This window comes from Cricetulus griseus, unplaced genomic scaffold (assembly GCF_003668045.3).
Source record: "Cricetulus griseus strain 17A/GY unplaced genomic scaffold, alternate assembly CriGri-PICRH-1.0 unplaced_scaffold_71, whole genome shotgun sequence".
NCBI lineage: Eukaryota > Metazoa > Chordata > Mammalia > Rodentia > Cricetidae > Cricetulus > Cricetulus griseus.
In genome coordinates this window covers 15,095-39,504 of record NW_023277412.1, presented here as the reverse complement: position 1 = coordinate 39,504, position 24,410 = coordinate 15,095, and the positions used below count along the sequence as shown (strand labels likewise).

The window sequence follows — 24,410 nt, the reverse complement described above, 5'->3', positions numbered from 1 at the left end:
AAAACTGTTCCAATTTAGTGGAGACATATGCTGGAGCACTGTCAGTTTTTTTAATAACAAAGGAAATTCTTTATTGTAAACAAGGTATAAAGTACAACAAAAAATATTGTGCAAATTGGAACTCATGATTCTTTATAATTTTTTTTAAGAAATCTTTTTCAAGGGTTCAAGTTTGCATGTCAGAAACCTACATCCAAGGTACAGAAACCGTTTAAAGGGGATGGTACAGTGACAGGTTTTCACTATATATTTTGAACAATTTACCTTTACTACCGAGTGTATTATCCACTTTACAACAGAACAGAAATACTGTTAGCCAAAGTCATTGTTCTAGGCTGGTGGTAGAGGGCCTGCAGAACACAGGCAAGGCCCTGGACTCGATCTCCAGGACTGTGGGTGTGAGTGACACATTGTGACACAATGAGTTTCAAGGGTGCTCAAACCCTGTGGTGAAGCACATAACTGCATTGTGAACATTGTTTTCAAGTTGGAAGTGAATGTCCTAGTAACAATTTTCTACCTATCTATCACCACACCCTGAAAAACTCCTATAAATAGAGAGGAAACTGTTGTCTATAATGGTCATTAACTTCCTCGTTTGAAAAAGCACACAGTGTGTCTTTGATATGAGCATCCTTTACCGATGACAGAAAGCCATCTTTCTCAAGGAGTTATCTCAAATTTCTGATATCACCTCTTTACAATACATATTTTCACCTTCAGATTTTTTCTAAACAAAGTGCAGAGTATCTTAAGTCTACAGAAAACATATTGGCATATAATTTTCAAATCTACACAAAAAACTGCAGGCAAACTAAATCTAAAGTAGAGTGAAATGCCTAAGTGTTGTTTAAAACTTTCAAAACAAAAATGAAAAAAAAAAACAAAACAAAAACAAACCCCCTGTTTTAGCTGCACTTCCAAGCAATTAAATTAATGAGGGTTCCAGTTCTTTTGCCCGTCCCCCTTAACAATGTACAGCTGTTCAACTGTAAAATACCAACAATAGTGGAAACTGATACTTGTTGATAGACTTAATAACTACATCCACAGCTGACTGGGAAGATGAGGAGTAACAAACAAGATAACTGGAGGAGAAGATGGCATCCCTGCAGAACACAAACCCACTTTTTAGCTCCATCCGTCTCTGTCTGTACCGAAATTTCCAGCCTCTAGCTCCTCGAAACCAATGCTTTAACAGAATCACAGCGCAGAGCTGACCTCAAGTATAAACAGCAGAAACAAAGTACCCAGTGTGGACATGACTGCAGGTCTGTGCTGACCTCACCTCAAACCTTCACAACCATCCAAGGAAGAAAACCTGCCTTCCTGTGACCTGCCTGTGGCTGAAGCACTTGTCATCTAACCCAGGCTGGCCTTCCCGTCAGCCCGGGGCTTCTGCAGTAGCCCCGCTGGAGGACCACAGAGCTGCAGAAGCATTTGTGACACCACCGCTGACTCCTGACTGACCAAAGTTAGTTCTGACTCTTCCTCATCCGTGGCCCGTCAGTCACTGTGCAGAAGCTGGGCTTGGAGGCAGAGCCAGATCATTTAACTTGCTCACTTCCATTTGCCAGTTTGGGAGCTTCTTGGCTGACAGGTGACGCCGGGCGTGCTTGGTCAAATGGTCGCTCCTCATAAACCGCCGGTCGCACATAGGACAGGCAAATTTCTTCTCGCCTGTTTGGGTTCGCCGGTGTCTGGACAGTTCATCAGAGCGAGCAAACCTCCTTTCCCAGCCTTTCCAGCTACAGCTGAAGGGCTTTTCTCCTGTGTGTGTTCTCACGTGGGCCTTCAGGTGAGAACTTTTAAAGTCAGTCTTGCCACATCCCGGGTGGCTACGGACGTGACTCCTCACTCTGGATGAATCACTCTGGGGAGTCACTCTTGCTGCCGAAGGAGGGAATCGGGGCGCGGGGGCGATGGGGGACAGTCTGGTGCCGTTGGGGCTTACCGCCAGAGGTTTGGGGCTCTGCACGACGGGCTGGGACACGACGAACGTGACGGTGCCCTTGGGCACCTGAGTGCCCATGAACAACACTGGTGGGCAGACAGCTGGCGGCTGGCTGGGTGGAGTGCGGGGGACAACTGTGGTCACAAGGGAGTTGTTTGCAGGAAGGGGGACCATCTGGCAGATGACAGGCGACCTCTGCAACGGGGACACGGGAGCTGGCTGAGACCTGCAGAGGACGGTCTCGGGGCAGCACCTGCCTTCCCGTCACCGTCTGCTGCCGCCGCATCCTGCTCACATGTGGATCTGTTCGGTGACACGGCTGCACAGGGTATGCTCTTCCTCGAAGCCTCGGTACTTAGGTGGGTCCTTCTTGGGAAAGAATTGTCCTGGGAGTTGAGGATGCTAGCTGCTTTCACAGGACGGGATCGGTGGTTACACAGCGGGGCATCAGCCGTGTGGGGCATGACACTTGTTGCTTGAGCCTGAGGGAGGGGAGGGGCAGCTACTGGGCCTGTGTCCTTCTCTTTGATGGAAGCCTGGGTAGCATCGGAGAATGGTTTGAAGTGGCCGGTAGATGGCGCTGGAGCCATCACAGTTGACACTTGAGAGTGGTCAAGGTCAGAGGGGCTGTAAGGTGGAGTCAAACAAAACACGGGGATTGTGTGAGGTCGGGTGTCCCTGGAAGCAAGCTCTCCTCCTTGAGGTGTCAGACACTGGAGTGCCCGGCCTGTTCTCAAGGTATTTCTTGAATCCAGATTTCCAGACGCAGCTCAAAGGCATGAGCGCTTCCACAGCTTCAAAATCGCTTTTCTCCGTCTTGTTCCAAGTATGCACACCCGCTTTTAGCTTTTCAGACATGATTTCCATTTTCTCCTCCTCAATGAGGCTGGCGGGTGAATCACCGGGCCCCGCCCTGCCATTGGCCAGCCGGTAATGTGAACAAAGCATGATCAGCCGCTGCTCCGGCCGGGGCAGGAGACGTGAACGGGGGATTGCACTGTCAGTTTTTATTTGTGCAGGTATAGCAATAATGCAGGTATATCCATTCTGTTATTACACACCTCTAGTAGGTGTGTAATAACAGAATCGGCTTTTTCAGAGTTAAGAGCAGTAGCCCATTGAAAACCTGAAAATTTTGTCTATAGTATGATACACATATCTTAAATTTCCAAATTCTTCAAAGTGAAAAACCTCCATCTGCCAAACCCTATTTCTCAGAATGCCCTTAGGGTTACAGCCTGCTGGCAACGGAGCTTGATTATAGAAAGAACAGATAGGACAGTTTCTCATTATCTACTTGGCTTGTTGCCAAGTGAAGTCTTTTTTTTTCAAACCTTTGCTATTTACATGTTATGAAATTCTGAGGCTTCTGGAAACTTCCTATTAATAAGCAATCAATTTCATCATTGACATGTGCTAGTGGGCCTGGCAGACCCATACGGGATCTGATTTGAGTTGTATATAAAGGATTAGTTCTGTTCCTGATGGTGTCCTGCAATTGCATAAACACTGAATTTAATTCTGTATTATCAGGGACAAATTCTGCAGTGTGTAAGATGACTCTCTCTGCATATTGAGAATCGGTAACGATATTAAGAGGCTCTGTAAAATCCATTAGTAGCATAAGAATTGTGTATAATTCTGCTTTCTGTACAGAAGTATATGGACTTTGAACTGCTTTACTTCCTCTCCTGATTTATAACCTGCCTTACCTGATTTGTTAGTATCAGTGTAGAAGGTAAGGACTCCAGAAATAGGAGTTTGTCTTACAATACGTGGAAGTATCCAGATTGTCTTTTTTACGAATTTAATTCTTTCAGTTTTGAGATAATTGTTCCTAATTGTTCCCCAAAAGTCAGTAAGAGCTATCTGCCAGTATTCATTGTCCTTCCATAAGGAGGAAATTTCCTCATTAATTAAAGGTACTATAATTTCTGCTTGATCTTTTCCAGTCAGTTGACAGTCTTAATTTGCCCTTTAGAATCAAATCGGAAATCTTTTCTATGTAGTTCTTCAGCATTTTATTCTGTTTATGTGGCAGAAATAATCCATTCTAATGTTGCCTCTGCATCAGAATCCCTGAAGGGTATTCTCTGAGTGGTAAAATAACAAGAATACAGTCTAGGTTAGGATCCATACGGTCTACATGTGCATCCAGTATTGTCCTTTCCACCCATTGTAATACATGATAATATTCATGGATTGTTTAAGCCCTTGGCCCCTTTCAGGGCCATTTTTAAATGTTTTAAGTCCTGTCCTTCCATACCTATTATTGTCTGTGGTTGAGAAATTTCCCCTAATAGTTTCTGAAGACAATTAAGGGTTTGATAGTGATCTCTCCTAATTTGTACCTTTTGAGGTCTGATTCTTTTGTAAGTCTATCTTGTAACGTAAATAATCTCCTCTTTGTATCTCTTCCTGGGGCAATCTAATCCCCAATGAGGTAGAACCTCCTTGACTGTTTCCAACATTCATTCTAATGTTTGTTAGAATCTGATAAGTTATCATCCATATAATAAAGACTGGATTGTGGAAATTTCTTAAGAATTATCTCAAGGTTTTTTTTACCAAGTGCTGGCACAAAGTGGGACTATTTAACATTCCCTGTGGCAAAACCTTCCACTGACATCTCTTAACTGGCTAGGAATTAAGAGTTAATACAGTAAACACAAATTTTTCTCTATCATTTTCTTGTAACGGTATTGCGAAAACAATCTTTCAGATAAATGACTATGATTAGCCTTCCCATAGATATCAAGGAAGGCTAAGGCATTTCGGGCTATAGACAGCCCATAGGTTGAATTACTTTATTGATGGCTCTCAGGTCTGTCAGCATTCTCCACTTAACTGACATCTTTTTGATAACAAATCAGAATTCCAAGAGCTGGTAGATCCTTCTATATGCCCAGCCTCTTGTTGTTCCTGCATTAACTATTCTAAAGCCTCTAGCTTCTCAGAGGTTGTAGGCCATTGTCCTTCCCAGACAGGTTCATATGTAAGCCACTTCAAGGGGGACCTTTGGTTCCTCTGAAGGTTTATCATTTGTATTTTCTATACAGCCTGGATGGTTGGTATCCTTTTTACACAGTGCCTTATATTTTGTCTACCATCTAGAGGTTGTATACGATTTGCATCTGGTACTGGAGGAATGTTAATCTGGGTATTCCATTGTTGTAAAAAACCATGATCCCAGAGATTTATAGCTATGTCTGCTACATACAGCTTTAACCTTCGTCTCTATCCTTCTGGTCTCTGTCCCTCTGGTGTAACTCTAGATAGACTTCCAATCCCTAGAAATTGTACATTCACGTCTCTTAGAGGCCATCTCTGAGGCCAGGGCTTTTGGGCTATAATAGTTCCGGCAGCCCCAGTGTCCACCAAACTGGTAATAACTTTATTATTACTGATCCTTTTATATATATGTTTGCCAAATTATGCATTTTCATCTCCTCCAGTCATGTTTGATTGCTCATCACTAGCCTAACTACCATCTAGAGTAGTATCATTTTTTACAGTAGGCAGTGTACTCCCCTCAAGGAGTTTCCCGATTGTAACAGGTTTCCTTGAATGTCTCTGGTCAATCTGCATTCATCGGTCCACTGCCTGCCCTTACCACATCCTCTACATAACTCAGAAGGCAGAGGCCTTCTATAACGAGACATGGTTGGAATTTCCTTGCCTACAATTCCTGAGTATGTCTTATTCTGCCACATTTAAAACGTCTAGGTTTTTGGTGCCTTCTTGGCCCTCTGGATTGCCCTTCCTACCCAAGGTCCTGTTTCATTACAGTGATAGCATCTGGTCTCTTGGTGTGCCTATTTTGACCTCTGGAAGTTAATTCTCCTTTCCCAAGCTCCTGCATCATTTAACCTCTTGGTCTGAAAAAAAAAAGAACCTTATGAGATTTCCCCTCCAACCCAAGCTCCTGTATGTTGGACATTATAGTCTGGATTAGCTGTATGCAAAACCCCTTCTTCCAGTCTTCCAGTGCTGCTGACCTGATCTGATCTTTAAAGGCGAAAGTATTCTTTTGCATATTGGGTTTGCATTTTTCATACGCTAGAGAGTATGATTTTTCTAGGTTCTGGATATGCTACCTGTAACTCCACTGTCCTGGATAGTCTTTGTAAAACATTTTGAAACTGTTCTAGGTTTCTTTTTCCTGGTTCATGATTCTTTTCCCAGGCATTTAAGGCTGCTGTCCTGCATAGGGAGAATACATGCTAATCATATTCTGTGGGTCAGCATAAAGACCCTCACCAAGATTCTTATCTAAGGGAGCTACATAACCTTTTGTTATGCCTTGAAGCTTGAGGGCTTTTGCTGCCTCCCTCCACAGAATCTGAGACGAATCTTCAAGCACAGCTGATACTAGGCATTCTCAACCAGTGGGTGTCACCCTATTGAAGGTTGCCTATGAATTTAATAATTCACATAAGGACTATGGAGACATATGAAACAAGGGAGTTCTTAAATCCCTTAAGGTCTTTCAATTGTATGGGTTCCCACTGATATGGCATCTGGCCATTTGAATGCTTTTTGGACAGCATTTTTTATCTCATAGTTGCTGGAAACACCATGGGTATATGCATAACAAACTTAGGAAATTTTTCCTGATGTGTTTTTTTGCATTAAATAAATATCTTATTAAAAACACTCAGGAATTAAATTAATTAAAAAGCAGTATCAGTAATGATATAATAAACAGCTTTCAATAGCCTGCATAACATTACAATACAAACAGTATTTATAACCATCTCAGGGTTTATAAACAAACCCAAGATCTCATGAATGAAACTAAGTTAAAAAAAAATAGAAAAATGCACACTGAAGTTCATTATCTTAGTGACAAACTGCAAAAGATTTTCCTAACAAGTTAAGCACTACCTTGTAAAGTGAACTATACATCACTGTGTGTCAATCAAGATGAAAAATTCATTCAAGTAATGTTGACGCCATGCAGAAGCACTTTCAAGTATGGCTCTGTAGTCAACCTATTCCTCGAGAAGCAGATTGCCGATCTGCTTTCCATTTGATCTGAGGTTGGGTGTCATTTAATTGCCTCTCTTCCTACACAACCCATCCTCTCAAAACCACACTTCGTCCTCCTATTGGCCAGCAGTTTGACAAATGACAGTGGGAGACATGTAAAGCAAACCTTCCTTATGGATGGCCGGCTCAAAACTGCCAAACACACCCACAGGATCTTGATGTTGTAGATTCAACATGGTGTGGAAACCATTAAACCATGGCTCTGTGTGCAAAGCAGACATTCGGAAAGTTCTAATGACAAAGTGAGACCAATAAATTACAAAGGTCTCCGAGACTCATCACAAAGCTATTTATTTGAAAAACTAGTAAGCAACACAGTATTTAGGCCACAATGTAACATAGAGTCCTATTGCACAGCACACCGCCAGATTCCAGGACTGTTTGCAGACACTCGTTGATATGAACCTGAAATCACTTCTAGATCAAAACCATTTTCAGATTTGGCTAACAGTCCCGTGACCTTTTACTTCACAATTTTCCCTTTATCAGGTCAGTGCACTCTATCTTAAACTTGTTACTTAAAAAAAAAATCATCAACTTTCCAAACGTTAAAAATGCTTTTCTTTATAATTAAAAGTCGACAGGTTTACAAAATTATTTTCAGTTATCAGTACATGTACAAGCAAAATGGGAGGGACTCGAGATAAAGACTTAAACCCCTGAAAAGAGAATATTAACTGGCAACTTTACATAAACACAGATGACAGGTTAGCATAAGGAGAACGAGCTGAATATCCCTGAATTTTCAGAACAAAAGTTTTGAAATTCAAGTTATACTTGCTAAGAAAGTATTGAAAACGGTATGCTTTAATAAAACTTTGTAAAAATGGTGGTATACAATGCTATAAGCTTTCACTTAGTTCAGTATCCCATTGCCAAACTAGTGTTGAGGTATATGACAAGTAGGAACATCACTCAAACTTTTAATCAATTCTTAGCTCATTAGCATCTATTTGTAGCAGTCTGAGTAGCGCCATCATGTGAATTTTTCTTCAATCTCCTACATATACATATGTATATATTTAATTCTTACAGTACTAAAATACTAAAGCATTGCATTGAAAAGTTTTACAATTTAATTTACTATACAACTGTCATATTTTTACAAATTTATGATTTAAAATCCCCACGGCAAACCGGCTGCCTATTTTGTTTAGGGTTTTTGCTCTGTTTTATCACTGACGGATTGCTTAACCCTGACTGCTCATCTTATGCAGGCGTCAGTCCACTCCAGCTTCCTGGTTAGGAGACTTAAGCAAAGCAATGACATTGAAATGCATGAGTAACCCAAAGGCAGCCTGCTGTGCTGACCATACAGATGCACGAGACAGTGTGGGCCTAGGTGGACAAGCTGGCTTTGCTGGGTCTGTGGCAATCCACTAGTTATTGCCTGCAGTTAACAGTGAATCTTCAGCTGTACCCACAGACGCCAATGAACTTGTCATACTGTTTGTAGTATAGCATGTAAGATGAACACCAGAAAGCATGTATTTTGTGGACTAACACATCCATTCAGCTTCCGTTTGGATTTCACAGGCCGTGTCAACAACGAATACTGCTCACCAGTAGATACATGGCTAAAAGCAAATGTTTTAAAAAGCTTTCCTTTAAAAAAAAAAAAAAAAAAAAAAAAAAAAAAAAAAAAAACTTTTAATCTTAAATGAAAGTAAACTTAAATCATCTCAGTACCTTAGCATTGTTAAACTTGCCAAAGCTTAGGTAGGCAAAGTGCTTCTAAAACACCTCTTAAAATATTGCAGTATGCATGTATTTGCACATATAAAAATGTGTATATGAACACATTATGTTTATAGTCCTACAAGGACATCACTGGATGAGCAGAGTCCAGAGGCCTTTAAAATGCCCATGTTTTAAAAACTAAGCTGTATAAGAATAAGACAGAAATGTAAGTGAAAGGTACCCCCAGCTCTTCAAGGCCACTCACTGCACTGGTCGCATGATAAAAAGGCATTAACTTTTTGGCTACTAAAGACACTATTTTTGTAACACCATTTCATGTCTACCCAAAATTTCAGTGTTTTGCCATTATTCACTAAAGCTTCCTGTCACTACTTTTGATAAGTTAATATTAAGGTTAGAGTGCAAACTGCATGTAAAAAGCCATAATTCCAGTATTCAGTAATCAGATCAGCACCAGATGACTCCTGCAACTGCATGACTACAGTACTGTGTCCCATGGCTATGCAAACTTGGTATTAGAAGTGGTCACATGTGTGGAGTGGCCAGGGAGCATCTCACACACATATGACCTCAGCCAATGAGAGAACCAGTTGTTTTGAAAATAGAAACTGTGGAGCACTTGCTTTCCACCTTCCCTTTGCATAGGATGCTTTGGTCTTTTTCCTGAATGCCACCAGTGACCACTTGGGAAGTCAGCAGAGATTAAGTGCAATGGTAAAATTAATCCCTATTTTGCTGGTGAGTTGACACCCTCCCCAAACACACATGTACACACACATGTACACACACACATGTACACACACACATGTATACACACACACACACACACACACACACACACACAGCATTTGTCGTGGATGCTGTGACCTTTCCCAACTGCCCATGCCATGAGAACTATACTACTGACAGGTTGTTCTTGGTGGCCTGGCATAAAGGACAGCATCATGCATATCTGTTGCAAGGCCTGGTGACCTGAGTGAAGGCGTATGGAGATGTAGTCACCGTGCAGTCTGTGGTCACGGACCCTGTGTTCTCAGCAAGAGACTGGATGAAGCCCAGGTAACTGGGCTCAGAAAGTTCCTGCAGCTCTATGGGCTCACGTTTTACCCTTTTGCCATTGCTTTTCTGAGACACATGGTCTGATCCATACTTTTCACACTCTTCCTCTTTCTCTCAGGCCTTTTCAGCCATTTTGGCTTCCCAGAGAGCCAAGCCATGTTTTGTCTCATTAAAGTTCTTATGCTGGCAAAATACAAGTGAGATCCTGGTGGGCTGACCCCAGTCAGGATTATTTATTCGGGTTATGGCATGAACGCTTTGTTATGGCATTGAGAGCGCTTTGCACTCTCAATGAGAATGGATCTGTGAGTTGGAGCCACAGCCACCCCTCCAGTGTTAGCATCCAGAAAGCTCTGCTTACCGTCTGACCAAACCTCCTCATTGTCCTCCACAGAAGAAGCTGCACCCTGGCCTGCTGCCCCAGGCTGCTTCTCCTGACTGTCCTCAGACTGTGTAACAGAATTTGGGCAGGAGCAGTGCTATCATGATTAAGCCTTGATAGCCCATTAGCTGTGAGAGAGAGCGTGTTCTCCTTGTTGTGGAAGGCCTGACTGGAGCTGGCCGTCATGCCTGAAACTGCAGGCAGGTAGCTGTGGATAGTGTGAGAAGGTGGATGGTGCTTGCTGTTTCTGGAGTCTGTGTTTGCTTTGCTCATGCTGTATGGTAATCTGGAGGCAGCTCCGATGAAACGGCCATCCATCCCAGGGGTGGGATAAGGAGGAAACCTTGATAGGTGATGTCCATTTGGTTTTATGGTACAGTCGCTGAAGGCATCCCTAAGTACTTAGAGGTTTGGAGACGGTCCCTCTAAGTGTGGTAAAGAGTGTGGATGGGGGCTAGGCTCATCTTGGTGAGGTGGTTCTGGCTTGGATATCTATACAGATCCCTGGGCTGAGACTGGAGGAAGTAAGAACCTAAGAAGAGAGTGTGCGGTTGTCCATGGACACGTTCCCATTGTCCTCCTATGCTGCATATTGGTTATTCTGGTTGAAAAACCCAGGGTTAAGGGCTCATAGGGTCAGAACTCAAATATGAACCTGCAGCTTGAGATGAGGTGGATAAAGGTTTGCATGATTGGTACTTCCATACATCTCTGAAGTGTGTGAAGAACTTGGAAAAGGATTAAGTAGATTGGAACATCTCATGCATGGGTTGGTGGAGTAAGAGCCAATGGACTCAGATTGAGAGTTACTGGGCAAGATATGCTGTGGCTGTGTCTGAGGTGGCTGTGCCTGTGGCTGGTGTGGCTGCTGTACTTGGTGACGGTTCCTCTGGAGTGGCTAGGGCTGCTGTGTATGACAGATCCTGAAGGCCACAATTGTTCTGGCAGATGTCTCTTTTGGCTTACAGTTTCTATCTGCTTTGTTCATGAGGAAGACTTGTCCTTTTCATTCTTATTTGAGCAGTTCTCAGGGGAGAAAGCTTTTTCAGCTGCAGCTCTCTTGGCCTCGTTTTCTTTGTCGACAACTCTTGACCGGCTCTGCTAACATCCTCACTTTCCTCCGAAAAAAATTCCGGACCTGAATGGACCTGTTTGGTATCTTCTCCTCCTGACCTTCAGCACTCCAAACTCATCCACAGGAGAGATTCTGTACATTGGTAACACGTGCAGCTGCTCATCCTTAGGTTCTCCTCCAATGTCTCGATTGTCCTCTCTAGTGAGGGTGTGCACCAATGTGCTGCCGTTTGCCATGTTGTGCAGGTCTCTGTGGGCGTGAGCACAAAAGTCCACACATGCAGTGACCCTGAGAATGGTCAGCCTTCCTTCAGACCCAAACGGCACTCTGGAGCTCGGTGTTCACATTCCATCTGATATTGTATGCATCAGGCGCACACTTCTTGTCTATTGGAGCAATTAAAGTAGACGGGTTTTGCAAATGAGATTCTAGTTTCTCTTCCTCTTTTGGATCATCTCCAAGTAGCTTAAATTTCCTTGGGTTCTAGCTTCTGGCATACTTACATCCATTATAGTACATGCTCCAAGAACAACCAAAAGAAAAGGAGGCACCACAGGTTTCTGGATCCAAGCCCTGACAAGCACAGGTTCTCTCTACATTCAGGGCACAGCATCAAAGAGAGGGGGCACCGTATTTACTCAGGGCCTCTCTAAGATCTGAGCAGAGTTGGTCAGCCAAGGTCTTGGGATTCCTTCCCATACTGTGAGAACCACAATCACAGCAACATCACAGCTATGGCCAGCTCGCTCTCGAACCAAACACAGGAACTTCTCAAGGCTCCCTTTTCGAATCTCCCATTTGGCAATAGGGCATCCCTGAGAACTTTTGCCTTCTTTACCAGGGATGACTTTCAATCCTAAGAACTTCACCCTTGTGTCCAAACCTTTCTTCCATGAGTGTTCTAGTAGCTGCCACATTAGGACCAGCTCCTAGATGGGTATAAAAGCGACCTTCATCTTTTTCATTTACTTGTTCCACACATCTGCATGATGCGATATCATATTGAGTCTTGATGAGAGTATCCAATAAATTTTTCTAGCGAGTTTTAGGAGTTTGGAAGGTAAGTCCAAAAAAATTGGTGAGCAGAGCCAGCTGTCCTTTTGGTTGCTGTTTTTTCTGCAGCTGGGATGTGGCTCTCAGGATCTGCAGCGTGAACATTAGTAGATAACACCGTGATGGCCCCTGATTTCTCCACTCTCATTGGTTCCTTTTGAGAGAGTCAGGGACTTGTGGTTAAAGAATGAGTTGAGCTGAAACTGCTTCAGATGCTGCTTCGAGGTCTCAAAGATGCTCTCCGGCTGCCATCATCACAGCTCAGTGGGGAAACGTATTGCTTTATCCTTCTGGACCGATTTTCTTGGGGTGCCGGCATGGGGTGTTTCCAGGAAGAGGGTTTGGACCCAGGCTCAGTCTTGATTGGCCTGTGCATCTGATGATGACAAGTGTCGGCCTGGGACTGCTGTGTTTGCTGCTGCTCTTGGCAAGAGGAGCCACCTAGGGCGGCATGCTTCTGAGTGTCCCTCTGAGGAGGGGTCTGCATCTGATTTCCTCCTGGCTTGGGGACAGGGAGTGCCTTTGCTTGATTAGACACCGAGTACCTCTGCTGAGCTACTTCAGCTAGTCTTGCTGCCTGCTGCCCAGATGACAAATTCTGGCTTCTGCCTTTAAATCCCTGCAGAGCCACAGCTTGTGGAGGCTTCTGTTCTTGGAGGGAGAAACACCTGTCATGATGAACATCCTGATTTGGGTTCACATCACTTGGAAAATATGGCATGTTCTGCAGGCTCAGTCTTATTTCCCTCAGAGTTCAGGATATAGAGTTTGTTGAGTCTCAGGAACTGGGTGTGTATCATTTGAACAGGAATCTGTGATTTGCTGGGATTTGATTGGAAGATATTCAGGTAAGAGTAATTCTTACTACTCACATTCTGTACTGGCTCTAACGGCCTTTGGCTACTGTGAGTTTAGAAATTACTTGATTTTGAATACTGGTTTTCACCACTATAGCATTCTTCCACTTTAATCCAGCCAGAGCATGGTCCTTCTCCTTGCTTCTCATTGCTACCTTAGAGATGAGAAAAGGTCTGGGGCATTTGTTCTTTATTCTTCCTCTGTAATTGCTGCTGATCGCAGTTGTGAGGGAAATTGGAGTTCTGGGATACTTGTGTTTGGGCTGCCTGCTTAGCAGGCTTATGTAGTAAAAAGGTTGAGAATGGTTCGGTCACTGTGGCCTGTTGCTTCAAGTGCTTATTAGTAAAGGGATCCACTCTTTGCTGGAAATGAAACCGAGGAACACTTGGTGCTTGCCCGTGGGTGTCAGGAGAGGGGTCTGCCTTGGAGATGCACCCCTGGTATGAAGTTTGTTGGAACTGTAGATGTTGGTCCCCCATACCTGGTGAGTGGCCTTGATTCATCTCCGTTTGGTATGTTTGTGACTTCTGCTCAGGTGGAACTGTGTTTTTCCCTTGAGTCAGCCCTGAGCTTTGTATTGGGAAGACTGAGGAAAGGGAGGTTCTGGTTGTTGGCTTAGCTCCTCGTTGTTGGAGAGTGAGAGGGCCACCCTTGAGTGGAGAAAATACACAGGAGCTGACCTGTGCTGTGTCTTTAATGCTTTATGCTCCTGATCGGGGAACTGACTATTGCTCTGCTCTGAGATTTTCTTAAAGCACCTGCTCTCACTGCAAAATTCAGGAAACTGACTCCTGAGTGGAGATTGGACCCACAGGACACAGCTTATCCAAATCCAAAGGGACTAAGAGCTGAGTGATGTTTCAGGGGTGAACTGTCAGGCTCAGCATATGTCCCAACCCAGCACTTGTAGTTTTGGGTCAACATAGGACTCCAGGGCTGGGCCAGGTACCAGATCTTGGTTCCCTTGAGGGGACTGGTTTCAGAGGTCTCAGCCTTCTTTAAGTGGAGGGGAGTGGCTCAGGATAATGGGCTGGGGCAAGTGTAAACATCAGATCTGTGAAATTAGAAGCAGCCTGTGTGGATTCATCAGCCCCTCAGCCTGGTGACAGGAACTTAGATGATCCTGAAGGTCGTGTTTGAGGGCTAAGGGTTCAGAGTTAAAGTCATGGACATGTACGAAGCATAAGCTGCCTAAGAATAGACAGAAGTCTGTCCTGTGTTTTCCTCACTCCATCCTCATTGGGGAAGATCTTCTGTTCATTTTTATCTCTCTAGGTTAATGAATAAAACACTGATTAGCTAGGTAGCAAGTGACATAGCTGGGCAGAATCAGAATATAAAAAGGGACAAGCAGGAAATTGCTCTCTTCTGTCTATTCTCTCTCTACAGTCGTGCTGAGCAGTCAACATGTAGGATGCTAGAGGAGTAATCGGTCCCTGGACCTTTCCTCGGTAAAAGACCATGTGGAAGACATAGATTATTAGAAATGGGTTAACTAATTGGAGCTAGCCAGATAAGAAGTCATAGCCAACAGACTCATACTTAATATAATTTTATATTTTCATTTGGGGTTGATGTGGCTATGGTTCCAGGCAGGCGGGAAGAGCTCACATTACAGCGTCTGGTAGCCGCAGATGGCTGACAAGATGGAGTTCAACTGATGCCTGCCTTTTTCTGCCTCCAAAACTGAACTTGAGGCTGGTGTGGGGGACTTAATTATGTCTTTGTTTCACAGTGTCTTGAAGGGGAGGGACTTTCACCCTCCTGTTTCTCTACTTTTGTTCAAGTAGTGAGTAATTTCAATGTTTTCTATGGGGTGATTTTAAAAAGAAGATTTTTTAAAGTTCTCAACTTTCATTTGTGCATGGAAAATCTTCAAGTTGCAAAGGAAATTAGGGGGAGTATAACAGTATTTCTTTGGTTTTCTTTTTTGAGATATGAGGCTCATCTGGCCTTTATTGAACATAGTGCAGTTGGGGGTGTCTAAAAGTTAGGCCAGCCAACCCTACGATAGCTCATCTGACTGGGTTGTGTTCGAAAGATCCCAGGGAAAGTGAAGCTAAGTAGCCAAGACCCCTAGTTTCCCCAATTGTGTTCCTTCGTGCATTGTCTGCCTACTGCCTGGGGAGAAGCAAGGTGCTCTGAACACTGAGATGCCATGCTTGAAGAAACACGGACATTTGGCAGACCCTCCTGCCGTGGACTTAATTGAAACCATGGGAGTCGCAAGTTGAAACTAGCAATGCAGAAGCATGGCCCAATGGGCCCCCATCCGGAGACTACAAATTAATGATCGGGGTGGCAGGAATGAGACTCATTATGATTCACAACAGATCTCACAAGTGTCTGATCTCCATAGAAGATTCTAGAAGCTCTGCCCCCACCCATAGGAAGCTTTGCTCACCTTGATGCAGGAAGTTTTGTTCAGTTGGAAAGCCTCTTTAATTTTTTTTGGCCTCCCTGTCCTTCATTGCATGGGACCAAACTTCTTTCCTTAGCACTAGCTATCTGCTGCCACAGGGACTGTGACTTTGACAGCTAACCATACTGCTATTTATGATAGATCTCATGTTGTAGTAGAAATACACTACTTGGGAATAATGGGACAGTTTAGCTACCATGGTGAGATCCTGGTTCCCAGTCTCATGTAAGGGTTCATGAGCAGCCATGATAGTCTGGAAAGTCCTAGAATAGAAGTGAAGGAGTATAGACTTCCTAGAGACTGAGACATTAGTTCTAGACAGGGTGGGTGACTGAAACCACTGCCAATGTTTCATCTGGATTCTGTGGCAGAGCTTGTCAGTGCTGTTAGTCAGGCTGCCCTGGTATCTTCTGTGACTGGATTGGGGAGAAGCATTCTCATGGTAATTCTTCCCCAGGCAGCAAACACAGACTCCCTTTCTGAAGTTATAACCTCAACTATGCCATTCTCCTCTCTTTTGAAATTTCATTGTGTGGTTTCTTTGGCCATCTTGGTGGCTCCTTTGATGGCCATCTCGGGTTTCTTAGAAATCGGCTTCATTTTGGCTTCACGAGATGTTTGGGGAATAGGACATTCTTGTTCTGAATATGCATTTTGCTGGAGTCTCGAATAGACTTCAACTTTCTTGCCGTCTGTACTCATGATAGCAGCACCATTTCTAAAGTGTGTTCTGGGTCACCTCAGTTAAATAGGAGGAAGGATGTATGGCAGGAGTGGGTGGTGTTTTAGCGTGGATACTGAGGATATGATCCTTAGAAGATGCCATGGGGAGTGGAGGAACTGGTGGCTTTTGGTCTATGGTTGAAGAGACAACTGATTCTGGTGGTAGTGTTATGGTGACTTCCTCCTCGAGAGCTTGGAGCAGTGTTGAAATTACTCCCTCCTCATTGAATTCTTTGGGAAATTCAGTAAACGCTTAAATGAACTTGGCTGTCCAAACAGCTGATGTTTATGCTGGAGGAACCTCTATCCAGAGCCATGGAGAGGCATCTGCAGGATACAATGAATGGGGGAATTCAACTTCTTATTGGAGACAGGACCCCAGTAGCGGTGTGCTCTAGGAGGGCAGGAAACTAGTTTCCTAATGGGACAGGGCTCGTGTTGTAGAAATACTTCTTGGGAATAATGGGAGTGTTTAGCTACCATGCTGAAATCCTGGTTCCCAATCTGCTTGTATGTGTTCAAGAGGGGTCATTTGATTGCCTGCAGGAAGTCCTCCAAGAGAAGTGGCGGTGTGTAGACTGTTCAGATCATGCGGCTCTCTCTCTTCATGGCTCTTAAGAAATGAGGATTCTCATGTGACCAAGAACCTGAATTCCCCCAAAATCTGTGAGAGTCATTTTAACTTTCCAGATTCGTAAAACAGGAAGGGAGTGTCTCCATGATTCACAGGACTCATTGATCCATGTTAAATAGACCCCTGAAGGTTGTCAGTGAATTTAGTACAAGTATTGCTTTGTTTTCCAATGCTTTGGATACTAGAAAGTGGCTGTTCTTCACCCCCGAAGCAGATCATCTCACCCTGCATACCTGCTAGGGGTCCCTAAAAATCATTTGGTCCTGACATCCTAGTTAGACATTCTTTGATCTGTCTAATGTGGCTGTTTTTAAGCACTTTAAGAAGTTTGTCATGTGAGCTGTCCAGTGCCAGTATCAGGTCATCTGTGTGTCCACATAGCTATGAGTGTCCTTTGCTTTGAGCATTTCTTCCATTGAGAACACCATAGAGCCTGTGACAAGAGGGTAAATACAATTAAATGCCACAAGTGGAAAGAGGGAGAGGAGAGCCAGGGCCATGTGTGTAGGAAGGAATTTGTTTCCACTCAGGGCACATGGGACTTGATGCATTCATCTTTGTTGATGCCTTCAAACTCACTTCTTACATGCTGCTTTTGAGACCTTTTTCTTTAAGGGCTGATGTATAGGTATATGTTTAGTTTCATGCAGTTTGAGGTCAGGTGCTCTGACCTTTGTAGCCACCTGTCCATCCCTGTTGTAGGAGCCTTAGTATGTAGGCATGATCACAGCCAACACTGACAACTCCCTAACACTCTCCTCTGGGAGCGGGACTCAACAGACTAACCTTCCAATCATGCTTATTGTCAATGACCAGGGCATATCTTGAAGTTATCAAGTCCTCCAAGTGTGCCATCTAAGACCGCTCATTCCAGAGACTGCCCTGGGATCCTTCCTATTGCAACTTCTTGCTACAGAAGCACCTCATATACTTAGGTCATCTTATGTACTTGCCAAGAAGCCAATATGCTTCAAGACAACACTATTAACACTTGTGTGGCAGGTATGTAGTGAAATGACCATCTCCTAATGAGAGTTTGCCTTCTTTGTCCATACATCTCATTGCCACTAACTTGGTCATCTTAAATGGCTCCTCGGGGACTCAGGTGAGTAAAAAATGTGGACCATATGCTGTGGTTAAAGCAAGTCATATGTGACAAAGAAAGCCCAAGAATTCCCTTGAGCTGCGTAGGTGCTGAATGAAACCTACTTGCTCTCACTTGTCCATGTTTTCATCCCTGTGTTCCTGACTTCAGTGACCTCTGCTGGGATTCATGCTCATTTTGCAATGGCCTAGCTGGACCATGCCCTGTTAGTGCCCCATCAGTGGAGGAGCATCAGGGACATGTGTGCAAATCGAGCACTTTAGGGGTAGAATTGACTCTGGCTCCATTCCACTCTATCTGGGTTGTATTCTGACTCATCCCAATGTGGATGCTTGTAGCTTGTCTGGATGGCTTTGATCAGGGTCCTGTCTTTCACATGGGCAGTCTCCACGAATGAGATGGGGAGATAGCCTAAGGATCTTGTCACCAGGGTCCCTGCTGAAGGGCTTCTGTTTTGCTGTATCTCTGGCCTGGGTGTTTCATTTTGATTCTACACCAGTGGCTGTGAAGCACACAGAATCCTACTTCTGTACTAAGATTGTGGCAGGGCCCAAATTCCTGGTTACCTGTTCTTGATCTTCATGATACTAATTCCTAAGATGGAGTCTATGTCCCTTGCTGTCCCACTGAAACTTGATTGGAAAATGGTGGCCTTAAACACTCAGATTTGAATGCAGCCTGATTCCTGCCTTTAAGGTTGTGCTCTACCGTGACCAGATAAGAATCAAAAATATGTGTGTTAATATCACAGTACTTTAACAACCTCTTCTTGTGTCATTTCAAACACTTTGACAAGATAGCCCAGGTGTGAATTCACACAACTATCCTCCTACAAGCTCCTCAACACACATTAGGCAGAAGGTATTTAGCCACAATAGTCCAGCCACACTGGACTAACATAAACTGTCTCAAAACTTATATATTTAGCATATTGCAAATACCAATAAAATTAGAATTACTCCCTGAAGATATTTCTATCTCTGAAGATATTTCTAACTCTGACCATAACACTCTGGGGACAAAATTGTAAATGGAGACACCTTTTTATGACCACTACCTGGCCTAAATTACACAAAAGCTTATGAATACAAAATGATCAGGCCTATAGCTTAGGCTTATTACTAATCAGTTCTAACAACTTAAATTAACTCATGTCTATTAGTGTATATTTTGCTCCTTGTTTTACTTGTCCTCTAACATTGTGCTTCTTGGGGAATGTTTACGTTCTCTGGATTTCCAGTTTGGCTTTACCAATAGCCGTATACTGCCTTGCTATCACCCAAATTGGCTTCTTTATCAACAAGTGAGTAATACATATTCAGTGTACTGAAGATTGCCCCACAGCACAAACGTAGGCAGCTGACTCGAACATTCCTGGCCAGTGTGGGCTGCATGAAGTTAGACACCATCTTAAAAGATAACCAAAGCAGATGAGGTGATGACACCATGTAATCCCTGCAATGTGGGACAAGGTTCAGGGGTATCACGCTTGAGACAGGCTGCTCTGAAAACAATGAAATTGTGTCTCAATCTGTACAAATTAAGTTAGCAAGTGAGGAAAACATTGCATCCCAGAAGTGAAAGCTACTCCCATCTGTGAAACCCATGCCAAGATCTGGGGAAACACTTGGCAATGGCATCTGTAGGAAATATACCAGTGTCCTGCCTCTCCACTGCTGCTCCTTAAAAAAAAAGCCACAGGCTTTGTCAGTAACTTTGAAATGCCCCTCAGGAGCCTGAATAGCCAGGTAGGGAATCCAGCCAGGCAAGCTGAGGCAAAGGAGGCAACATCCCCAGAAAGCTGGTTGGAGCTAATGCATTCAGAAGGACTCCACACCAGAAGTGGACTTTCATCTGCAGGCACCAGTTCTCCCAGCCCAATAGACACAGCATGTCCTGACCTCAGGCCTACAAAGCCACCACTTCATTGCTGTAGGCAGGTCTTGACCCCGATCAAGAAAGTCAAATAATGCAGAGTGGGAAGGGCTCAGTGACATCAGGGTCTAGAGAGGTCTCAAATGCATGGAGGTCTTCCCTGAAGAGCTGGTCATGGATGACAGCTGAGCCTGAACATTCTATGGCTGGGATTGGGTTGACTGGTGATTTCCTTGGGCTTCCAGCTGCCTGGCTTAGGGTCGTTCTGCTTTGAAAAGTCAGGTGGTCTGGCTTCAGACACCAGGTCACCAGAGGGTCCCTCATGCCCCATTCCCTCTTAATCTTCCTGGGAACCAGGATTTAAGTTGTTACAGAACCTTTGTGAGCTGGGACCAACTGGCCTGCAGCAAGAGCCACACCAGATGTGGACAGCAATGTGTCTTCATCTGGAGAGAATCAAATGGGCTTGGGGAATGGGAGCCGTGGATGGTCATTAAGGCTCTTGCATTGAGGAGTATCTTCCACTAGGGTGTTTTAGACCTCCTTCCCTGAAATCCGCTTAGAGCCTAATTTTATAGACACAGAATCCCTGGCAATCTAGACATCTCTGACTCACAAAGTAGACCTCCTCTTTTGGCTCTGTTATAGCCAGTAGTATTTCCATGAGATGAGAACAATGTTGGGCAAATATGTCTGGCATGACATTACCGATGCCATCATAGACTTCTTCAGGAGCAGGGTATACCTCCCGGGCCAGATGTATCAGTTGGCAGTGTGCTGCAGCAGCTTCTTCAGACTGGACAGAGATAGGAAGTTCTTCACAAAATTCACCTCAACCAGATGAGAACACTGGCTCAGGGCAGGGAGAAGGACACCAATGTGGAAGTCCATGAGCACATACACTGCAGACATTAAAATTGAGGGGTTGTATCTGTCGGTCTCTCTAGCAGCATTCCTAGAAGTGGTTGACTTAAATTTAAAAAGCTGACACCAGTCAGGTCCAGATGTGTGAGCTGATGGATGCTTAGATCCTGGGAAAGATACCTCATGTCTGATTCTGATAGCACACAGTGCATGGTTGGAAGGGTATCTAAGGGACTCCTCAATGACCTGAGTACTTGGTCCAGTCTTTAATTCAGGAAGAAAACCCATTCAAATAGATATGCTGAAGCTTGATGAGTTGGGAGACCTGGGAAATGATCTTTCATCTCTTGGTTGCTAATCCATGGAGATGGAGTTTCTGAAGGTTCTCATCTTGCCCTTGTAAGCATTACAAGGGATCTCATGTCCCAGGGAACAATCGCCTCCAGTATAGATCTTGGCTCTAATCTCTCCAGCAGCTTTAGGGGGTTAAAGGCAGGGATGGCCCAAATCTCCAGCTTTTTGCAGTTAACCTGCAGAACATCTTTTCTCTTTTTGGCCCATCAGTGGAAATACTCTGGGCATTTACCGAGATGCCTGGACTTGAGGAAAAGGTTCATCATCACAGTCACAACCTGCTTTCCCTGTCCTATTGGATAACCCACCACTGGTTGGGTCTCACTAACGACATCTGGGGAGCAGACATGATCCTCTATTCCAGCCCATGCATTCCAGAAGTTATGTTGGGCATCCCAAAGATCCAGCACTTCTAGTTTGCAATTCCTAGGTCGATCATTTTGCTTAATCAGCAAATCAAGGCCACCCATCACAGCTTTCAAGATCACCAGATCGGGAATCTTCATCAGGGCTCCCACAGGAAGGCATTGCTGAAGGGCCAGGGTGCCTCCATCGCTGTCAGGATGTCTGTCTGTTTGCCATCGAAGGCGCCTTTGAACAGTGTTGGGAAGAGTTCCATGGGTACTTTCTTCAGAGCAGATATAACCAGAGCTTCATCTTTCAGCAGACTTCTCTTTGCCAGCGGCTGGAGTGGATGGGGAGCTCCTCCTGAACTTCATATACACCGGAGCTCAGGCTCAGGCTGAAAGGACTGATCCATGTAGGTCCTCTTCACCATACCTCAAACTGCTGCCTCTTTCATGCCTGTCTTCAGTGTGGCAGTGGAAGAATGCCTGATGCTCTCCTTTGCTTATTTTTGAAGCATAGTTCTGAGATCTCTTGGCAGAGGTCCAAGCCTCTGAACTAGCTGCACTTTAGCCTGTTTCCAGCAATGTTCATGCTTTATACTTGGCCTCAAGTCTTGGTAATGTCCATTCATGGAAGACTTCTTAGGCTTTCAGTGATATTTCACCTTCTTGGAAAAGTCTCCAGTCTCCAGAAATGTAGTGACTATTTTCCATGTACCTCTGGGTCTTTGGTTTGGATTTTGTAGGGACATCTGAATTCTTGGAAACCTGATCTGTTCAGGTTGGTCTTACCTAAATCAAGATGTGTTTCCACATGTCTGGTTTCTCATTTGGAAAATTGTAAATATCTTTCTGAACTCTCTGCTTGGGGACACTATATTTCTCAGGACATTGTTCAGATCTCCAGCAGGGTTCTGAGGATGTTTTGCACATGTGAGGTGCATTTTGGGTGTTCCATACTTACCTTCATAAATGCAAAAAAATCTCCTTAAGATGAAATGGGGGCACTTCTCAAAATTCCTATTTTTCCCTACGATCTTCAGCATCACCTTGCTGGATTTGACTAATTTCCTCAGGTAGTGAGAAATTCCTGAGTTCATCCTGAAAGACAACTTAGATTTCGCCCTTTTTCTTAGAAAAGTGAAATCCATTTCCCTTCAGTCTGGATGTGTCTGGGACATTGTAACTGCGAATCTTCGATTTGAATGCCAACATTCTGGTGTTGTAATGATGGCATCCACCCCTGTGTCCAGTAATCTTCAAGTATTCAGTTTGGGTCTTTGGTCATTTATAGAGGTCTACCAATATACGTTGTTTCCCCCATGAATTTTTGGTTCATCCTCCAAAGCTATTCTACCACTCATAGCAGCATGATTTTTTTTACAAAAGGCACTGGATTTCCTAATTGTTCTGGGGAGGGTTGTCATACACTGAGAATGACTAGACCTTATTTGACATGGGGGCCTTCAAGAGCCCCCCAAGAGTTTCCCAACAGTAGAGAGTTGCCTAATTGGTCTGTTGATCTCCATTCCCTGGTCCAGTGTTGGCCTTTGCTGCATCTTCTACATAATCCAGAATGTTGGGCCCTTCTATTTGGGTTATGCCCAGAAGAATTATTTCTTTCTTGAAGTACATAGTAAGTTTTATTTAAAATGATGCATCCAAAATATCATAGCTACACAGCTGTTAGTGAGATTATTTTACGTCGCTTTTATGGAAATGCAGGGTATAGTTTACACTTGCAGTATATCTGAGAGTGCTCAAAAGCCACTAGTGGCCCTTGGCTGCAGCGTTAGCTGTCTCCCAGACATCAAGTTTTACCCTTATATCTGTAACTTTTTTTTCACAGGTGAATATGAAAGCTTGTAGCACCTCTCCACCTCTCCATAGCAGCTCACCCATCCAGAACTTCAATTTGAGCTTAAGTAGATGTTCTGGGGTGAGATGAAGAGGCAGTATCAGCCTGTAAACCTAGTTACTCGGGATGCCGGGCAAGCTTAAAGTCAGGCTGGACTTGATTGCAAGTTCAAGGCCAGCCTGGGCAAATTGGTAAGACCCTGTGTCAAAAGAACAATAACAAAAAACAAACAAAAGAAGGGTTGCCAAGTGTGGTACTCGAATGCCAGCCTGACATAAAAAGCCTTGAGTTCAATTCTGAGCCCTACAACGGAAAGGAGAGGTGTTTCAGAACATTCCTTTATACTGTGGGAAGATGTGTCACTGTGATTGACTTAATAAAGACTAAAGAGTTGAACAGCAAATAGCTAAGCAGGAAGAGGTTAGGTGGGACTTATGTGGATAGAGAGGACGTGGAGAGGGGGAAAGGCAGAGTAGCCGCAGGATGGAGAGGAAGCAGGATGGGCAATACAGAGTAAAGGTAACTTAGCCACGTAAAAGAATGTATGATATAAGAGCTAGCTAGGAACCAGCCTAAGCTAAGGCCAAACTTTCATAATAAGTCTGTGTCAATTTTTTGAACTGGTGGCCCAAAGAAAACTTAAGAAAAGGGGCTAAAGGATGGCCAGAATACATCATCATTGTGAAGTGGCTAACTATATTTCTTTGTCTTCTGACATAATAATTGGTATTGGTTGATCATTGTCCTCACCCTTACTTACTTTTCTCTCTTTTAAGCACATTTTCTATTTTCATTACTACTCTTAAATTCTTAAGATGAGCTGGGTGGTGATGGCCCACGCCTTTGATCCCAGCACTACAGGGTAGAGGCAGGCAGATCTCTGAGTTTGAGACCAGCCTGATCTACAAGAGCTAGTTCCAGGACAGTCTCCAAAGCCACAGAGAAACCCTGCCTCAAAAAAAAAAAGATGAAGGTTGAAGGTTGTGGTAGCATTTATTGTGAAAATTAAAGCTACAATCTTTTCTTGAAGCCATTAAAACTAAAGTGGTGACTGAATTTTTACTACTGTTTTAATCAACGATCAGTTCAGTTTT

The 24,410-nt window shown here is 43.9% G+C and overlaps 2 pseudogenes; both read right to left on the bottom strand.

The window, feature by feature from the left end:
- Positions 1-1,510: 1,510 nt before the first annotated feature.
- On the bottom strand, positions 1,511-2,824 carry LOC100761192 (annotated as a pseudogene).
- Positions 2,825-9,649: 6,825 nt separating this feature from the next.
- LOC113838705 lies at positions 9,650-22,558 on the bottom strand (annotated as a pseudogene).
- Positions 22,559-24,410: the final 1,852 nt, after the last annotated feature.